Below are 8,396 nucleotides of genomic sequence, written 5' to 3' on the forward strand. Positions count from 1 at the left end.
GGAGTATAATTGCTTTACAATGGTGTGTTAGTTTCTGCTTTACAACAAAGTGAATCAGTTATACATATACATATGTTTCCATATTTCTTCCCTCTTGCGTCTCCCTCCCTCCCCTCACTGTCTGTGGGTTATGAATCAGATTTTTCCACCCTTTGACCTTCCTGAGCACCTCACCTAGCCCTACAGCTCCCTTAGCCAAAATACATAAAACACATAGGAGAGGTAGCAGGACTTCCCTGCTTTTGAAAAGAGTAGTTGACAGAAATCGCATGATGGAAAAAGGGCTCTTACTCTGCCCTGAGAGAGTCAAATGGAATGTAATTTTTTGGAGAAAGTGTGTGTATATTCTATTCCTTTGTTACCTTCTGCTGCACCTAACCCCCAGTCCAAGCGGAATACAGTTCTAAGCAGTGAATAGAGCTCCCTATTTAAGTAGAGGCAGAACACACAGAATTGAAACACTGTGAAGAGACTTGAGGGTAAAGGTGGCAGGTTGAATCCCATGAATACACATGACACATTTACCTCTTCTCCCTCTCCCAACCCCACTGAAATGACAGTAAAAGGATGAGAAGGGCATAAATTCACATGGACAAAAAGACCTGAAGAAAGGACGATAGCATACAAGAGATGTCAACATCATTCGGAAGCTGGAGAGCATAGATAAATGGAAATGCCTTTAGTAGAATGGAGAAAGCAAAGTCCTGGAGTAGGGAAGCCAGGAAACAAGTTGATTGATGCTAAGGTATAATAGAAAGGCTCAAGAATTGGAATCACCAGGTACCACTGAAGATGAAGGTGTAAATGGCGCTAAAAACAAGAGGACTGGTTACAAGGCAGTTAAGGGAGCAGTTAGACTCTAAATCCCTTTCCCACCCAGGTAATGAACTGGAGGGTTCTCCTCTGAAAAGGCTGAACCAGAGAGGCTTCATATCTGTGACGACTGAAGAGGGAGATATCATGCTGAAAATGGGAAGATTTCGTAAAAGGCAACATTCTGGTCAGAGAGTCAGGCTTCTCCCAGTGATAGACTATAGGATCTATTGACTGAAAAGAAATGCACAACCTAAAAGTTGAGAGTTACATTTTGTTCAGCAGACATTCTGAGGACTTCAAGCCCGGGAGATAGGACTCTCAGATCACTCTGAGGGACTGCTCTGAAGAGGCAAGGGGGGAGCCAGGATCTATAGGAATTTTTGCCACAAAGACCAGGTAGTCGGAACATCAAATACTACTATTAATTGAAGAAAAACAGATATCTCAGTTTAAGGAATTTAGCACTTATCTGGGTATGGGAAGATGCAAGAGTCTGGGCTCGCTGAAATCACTCCTTTGATATGCACCTCAGCTATCTGGGGCCAGTATCCTGTGTTTTCTCATCCTGAGATTCCTCAGGGTGCACTATTGGGGTGGCTGCAGAGTGGGCATTCTGTTTCCAACCAGAGTTCCCTCAGGGCTCACCGTTAGGGAGGCTGTAATGTTATGGCTTGATGGCTGCAACATCCTTTGTTTACTGACATGGCAGGTGATATTTTTCATTCACAGATCCTGCTCTGGGAAATTGACTGGCTTAGTGGGAAAAAACCCCGACACTTACCAAAAATGGGAGTGAGGGGTGTGTTCTCCTCAACATAAAGGTCTTCCTCCTGCCCAAATAGCCCACAGAGAAGTCCATCATTCAGGTAGCCCCATTACACAGAACTTCCACTCAACTCTTATGTATGAATGGATAGCCAAGGATTACCAGACATTGAAGGAAACCTGTAACAGGAGAGACAGAGACAACCCCATCCAAAATCAAAACAAGACAAAACAACAGAAAAAGGGGATTCAGAGGAGTCAGAGATAATGGAGGTAGCAAAAGAAACCTGAAAAGAATTATTATCTACGGAGACATAAGATCACATTAGGGAACAAGGGTCCACATCAGGGAGCATAAGATGCCAAAAAAGAAAAAAGAATGTTCAGAAATTAAGAAATAAGTTGGAAGTTAAAATTTCTTAAGCAGAAATTAAAAATCCAATAGAAGAGTTAGAAAATAAACTTGTGGGAATTTCCCAGAAAACAGAATAAAAAGACACCCAGGTCCAAGCCACCTTCACTTTCTCCTTAATTATTGCAATAGCTACTAAACGTTCTGCTTCCACCCTGACCCCCTACACCAGCAGGCCCCAACCTTTTTGGCACCAGGGACTAGTTTCGTGGAAGACAATTTTTCCGTGGCCGGGAGGTGGGGGTGGGGGGCGGGGGTGGCGGATATGGTCCAGGCGGTAATGCGAGCGATGGGAAGCGATGGGAGCAGCAGATGAAGTTTTGCTGGCTCACCCGCCACTCACATCTTGCTGTGCGGCCCTGTTCCTAACAGGCCCCGGACCGATACCGGTCTGCAGCCCTGGGGTTGGGGACCCCTGCCGTACACTGTTCAAGCTACGGTGATCCTGCTAAAAAAGTCAATCAGTTACATCAGTTCCCTGGTCCAACCCTCCAGTGGCTTTCCCTGTCATTCACAGTAAAATCCACCGACCACCACTTCACCTCTCAGACCTCATTTCCCTCTCTGCCCTCTGCTTCCCTTCTCTCTGAAAAAACTGGCCTCTTGGCTAAGCCTTGATCCCATGGGCTTGCTCCTGCCTCCGCCTGCCCCATTTAGGGGCTAATGTATATACTATTCTTTCTGCCTATTATTTTTTCCCAGATATCCACTGACATGGCTTGCCCCCTCATCTTTATTCAAATGTTAGTTTCTCAGTAAGATCCCTGATCACCCTATTTACAGAGCCCTGTATTCTGAACTTCCTAGCCTCCTTCCCTAATTTTACTTTTCTCTATTGTGCTTATCACTTTCTAATATGTAATGTAAACTCCACGTGAGCAGGAATTTTTCTCAGTTTTGTTCCCTTCTATATCCCCAGCATCTAGTATAATGAATGGTACATAGTAGGCATTAAATAAAGATTTATTGAATGGATAAGATGGAAAACAGGAAAGAACAGATGTGAAAGTGTGAGGATCAATCCAACATCTGAATAGGGGGATTTCTAGGAAGAACAGGGAAAAACATGGACGGAAGAGCATATTAAAGAAATAACATGTAAACACTTTCTGCTATTAATGGCCTGAGTTTCCAAATTGAGAGGACTTAGCACAATGGATGAAAAATAACTTGCTGCCATGTACAGCACTGTGAAATTTCAGGACACATGAGACAAAGAGAAGCTCCTTAAGGTTTCCAAAGAAGAAAAATAGGTTGTAAATGAAGGACCAAGAATTGGAATGATCTTGGTCTTCTGCAAAACACCAGAGGGGAGGAGACTGAGGAACAATGCCCTGAAGATTCTAAGAGAGGATGGTTTCCAACCCAGAAATCTATATCCAGTCAAATCATTAATCAACTATGAGGGAGAAAAATGACATTTTTGATGTGCAAGCTACCAAAAAAAATTATTTCCCATGTACTCTTTCTCTGGAAGCCACTAAAGATGTTCTACAGCAAAAAAAAAAAAAAAAAAAAAAAAAGGAGTAAAACAAGAAAGAGGGAGACTTGAAATCCAGAAAGCAGAGCTCTAACCTGAGAAAGAAGCAAAGAGAGTTCCCAGCGTGACTGTGTAGAGACATTCCAGGATGACAACTGTGCAGCAGACCTAAAAACACCCAATACAGATGAGAACAGTAGGACACCGGAGGACAGAGGCCCCCAGGAATGTTGTTGGCAAAAAGAAATCTGATGGAGTATACAGTTGGTTTGAAAGAGAGATTTACACTTCTTTAAAGTGTTTGATGGGATACATCAGGATAGGAATATAGAAAACTAAGCAAATGGAAAAAAAAGGGAATTAACTTTAGGGGAAAATTGTAGGGAAAAATATAATCATAATAATCCTACTATACAACATGGTTTACCTGTGAAAAATATTTACAATCACACTAATACAAAAACTGAATATTGATCTAACAAAAATGTCATAAAAGTATATTGTGTACTCCAATAAAGATGTTAAATAAATAAATAAAGTCAAAAGTAAAAAAATATATATACTGTGAAGATGTGGGAAAGGAGAAGGAAGATAGCCTGAGAGATTTAAATCTTCCTGTTATCGAAAAACAGTCAGTTTTTTGTTTTTCTTTCTGTTTTTTCACTAGCAAAATGAGTTTATTTGGAGCAGCAAAGAATTTTAGTACAAGCAACTACGGCAAACCCCGTGCAAGTCCCATAAAGCAAAGGAGAGTAAATCCTTTTATAGAGGAGAAGAGGAAGTTGCGAGGGACTGTTATAAACAAAAAGTCCACTGGAGGAAAATAGGAGTTCAAAATATAATGGCTTTTCACTGGTTGAGTTGTGACAGTCTCTCATTGGCTGCGCTGTTGCCAGGCGAGGAGAAAATCTTCCTTCTTCCTGCTGGTGGTATCAAAGTAGTGTCACTTCCTGCCAGAGAAGAATGGTACATTTCTCCCTGTTGAGATCTGTTTTCATATCATGAATGAAAAATATTCCCTGCCATATCAGTAAACAAAGGATGTTGCAGCCATCAAGCCACTACAGCCACCCACTATGATGAGCCCTGAGGGAACTCAGGATGGGAAAAAACAGGATACTGGCCCTAGATAGCTAAGGTGCACATCAAAGGAACAATTTCAGTGAGCCCAGACTCTTGCATCTTCCATACATAGAAAAGCGCTAAATTAATTAACTTGAGATATCTGGGTTTTCTTTAATTAACAGTAATCTTCTGCTGTTCTGACTACCTGGTCTTTGTTGCAAAACTCCTATATATCCTGGCTCCTCCCTTACCTCTTCAAAGCAGTCCCTCAGAGCTATCTGAGAGGCTGCCTCTCAGGCTTGAAGTCCTCAGAAAGTCCACCAGATAAAACATAATTCTCAACTTCAGGTTGTGCATTTTTTTTCAGTCGACAATATGGAGTGATATGTGAGTGAGAGCTCCCCCTTCTGTCCTCCCGACTCCATTTTAGTGAGGTTTCCCTTTATTAATTTTCACCCATTTAATTTCAAAATCATCTCAATAGCTGATAACATGATTTTCCTCATGGGGTAGATGAAGAGGCAGGGCTCCGAAACGTCAAATCGTTTATCCTTGGTCACACAGCTAATCAGATTCAAACATGGTCTGTTCATCCTTTCTCACTCAGAGGAAAGACAGGAACTTAAGTGTGAGACTTGGGATAGAACTAAGGCAGTGGGAGAAAAGGAGTCTATGGTATTCACAATGCCCAAAGAAAAAAAAGAAAACGCTGCTGGCCATTGGATTCCCCTGTGGTAGGTGGCCAATGCTAGACCAGCTTCCTTCAGTGTTTAGGCATACTCGTTCCTTTATTCATCAAATATTTATCCTGTACCTAGTCTGAAGCAACCCTGCTCTAGCTGCTGGAGATACCAAGCTGAGCACAGCAGGAAAGGTCCTTCATGGAGTTTATATTCTGGCCGTGGGGAGAAGGTGGGGAGAGACAGAAAACACACAAGTAAAAAATGAGATCGTTTCAGATATGGCCAGGTGCTGGGAAGAAAATAATACCCAGTGATGTGATAGAGAGGAATTGGGTGAGGCTACTTTAAATTCAGTGATAATCAGGTGACATCTCTGGTGAAGTGACATTCGAGCTGAGAGATGGCTGTTATAAACTGGAGCAGACAGTTCCAGACAGAGGCAGGGCCAGTCACACAAGGATCTGTAATCAGAAGGGCTCTATGCTTGGTTTAATGCTCTGCTGTCACATCTTGAAATTCTTAATAATTTTTTAACAAGGGCCCCACGTTTTCATTTTTCACTGGGCCCTGCATGTTATATAGCCAGTCCTGGTTAGAGGTACTGCAAGAAGTGAAAATGTTGCAGGAAGGGAGACCCAGGGCCCGAGAGTGGGCTCTTGTCCAATGCTCAGAAATGAATTGTCACATATATACACTAACATGTATAAAATAGATAACTAATGAGAACTTGCTGTACAGCATAGGGAACTCCACTAACACAACGTTGTAAAACAACTATACCCCAATAAAAAATATATATATATATAGAAATGAATGATCATTTCATTTATCATTTCATTATCATTTCTTTGTGTATATATAGAGACAAAGAAATGAATTATCTGAGGAGACACACATGCTGACAAAGCAAAAGACTTTACAGGGAAGGCATGCCTGGGCAGAGAGCAATAGGGTGAGGGAACCCGGGAGAACTGCTCTGCCATGTGGCTCACAGCCTCAGGTTTTATGGGAATGGGGTTAGTTTCCAGGTTGTCTCTGGCCAATCATCTTGCTTGGCCCATATTTGGCCTGACTCAGGGTCCTTCCTGGTGGCATGCGCATCTCCCAGCTAAGATGGATTCCAGCGTGAAGGAGTCTGGGAGGTTGGCAGGACAGTATTATGGACTGACGGCTCCTCCCTCCTTTTGGCCCCTCCCAAATTCTCCTGGTTAGTTTTCGGTGGAAGCACCATGTTCCTTGTCGAAACCTCCTGTTGTGAGGCAACTCATGCAAGTGGTTATCATCATGCCTGGCCAAGGCTGGTGGTTTCGGTCAACGGTTCCCCAACAGAAAGGGAGGCAGGGACCGTCTTACCTAGGAGGACCTTGAAGTCATGGCAAGGAGCTGGAGCTTATTCCACACAGGAGGGGGGTCTTTGACAGATTTGGAGAAGAGGAGCAATGTGACCCTACTTACATTTTCAAGAGATCCATCATTGACTGTATGGAGTATGGATTTTAAGGGGGCAAGAATGGAAGTGGGGAGAACAGATATGCTGCTACTGCAGTAAATTCCATGAGAGGTGATAGACAGTGATGGCCTGGACTAAGATGGTGGCAGTAGAGATGGAGAGAAGGCAATTTAAGGTACATTTTGAAGAAGGATTGGCAAGATAATGGATTAGATGTTGGGGATAAGAAAAGGATGGAATCAACAATGGCTTCCAGGTTCCCCGTGTGAGTAACCAAGTGGAATGGGGAGTTATTTGCTGAGATTAGGAGGGTTGGGTGGGTGGCGGACAAATTTAGAGGGTATCAAGAGTTGCATTTTGGATGTACTAAGCCTGAGACATCTCTGAGAGTTTAAATGGAGATGAAAAGAAGTTGTCTATGTGGATCTTGAGTTTGGAGGAGATTGTCAAAATGTGGTCAGAATAACATGGGAGTGCTGTTTAAAATGCAGATTATGGGACTTACCTGGTGGCGCAATGGTTAAGACTCTGCGCTCCCAACTCAGGGGGCCCGGGTACAATCCCTGGTCGGGGAACTAGATCCCACGTGCATGCTGCAACTAAGAGTTCACATGCCACAACTAAGGAGCCTGCCTGCCACAACTAAGACCCAGCGCAACCAAATAAATAGATACTTTTTTAAATTAATAAAATATAGATTATGGTGCTCCCCCTGCCCAGTTCTGCCGAATCTTAATACCATCCCCATCCCCCAAAACCTGATTCTGATGACCACGAAAATGTGAGGCCAATTGCTCTAAGAGTGTTGGCTCTTAGAGAATCTCTCTAAGAGATTCTACAGGGCCAGGGGCCATACCTTCCACCTCCCTTCTGCAGATTCTTCAGGCTGAGTGACCTTTATATATTGCAACATGATTACTACAGTAGTGTTAGCTAACACCTCTATCATGTTTATCATTTATTCTCTGTGTTAAGATTTAGTCTCTCAGCAATTTTGTAGTTTATGATACAGTATTATTGACTATAATCACTATGTTGTGCATTAGATCTCCAGAATTTACCTATCCACTAGTTGTAAGATAAATTAATTTTTTACATTTAAAATTTTAATCCATCGACAGTTCTTTTTTGTGTATGGTGTTAGATAAAGCTCTAGTTTTATTTTCTTTCATTTGGAAAGCCTGCTGTTGCAAAATCATTTTTATTTTTCCCAATTAACTGAACAACCCCCTATGTTATATCTTAGAAATTCATATGTAGTGGGACTTATTTCTGGATTCTCTATTCTGTTCTGATCAATTTTTCTATTCCCATAGCAATGTTATAGGGACTTAATTCTGGAGGCTTCAAAGTCTGTTCTTCTTTTTTTTTTTTAATATTTATTTATTTATTTGGTTGTGCCGGGTTTTAGTTGTGGCAGGCGGGCTCCTTAGTTGTGGCATGTGAACTCTTAGTTGCGGCATGCATGTAGGATCCAGTTCCCCCATCAAGGATGGAACCCCGGCCCCCTGCATTGGGAGCGCAGAGTCTTATCCACTGTTGCCACCAGGGAAGTCCCCATAGTCTGTTCTCATACCCGGTAAGGCAAGACCCCTCTCTATTTTACTCATACTTTTCTTGGCACTCATTATCACCTGTAAAGTTTAAGATCATTGTAACCAATTCACAAAACAAACAAAAATTTTTTGAACTGAGAATAGTTAGGAGAGTGGATTGAAAGAGCAT

Source organism: Pseudorca crassidens, chromosome 19, assembly GCF_039906515.1.
Source record: "Pseudorca crassidens isolate mPseCra1 chromosome 19, mPseCra1.hap1, whole genome shotgun sequence".
Lineage (NCBI taxonomy): Eukaryota > Metazoa > Chordata > Mammalia > Artiodactyla > Delphinidae > Pseudorca > Pseudorca crassidens.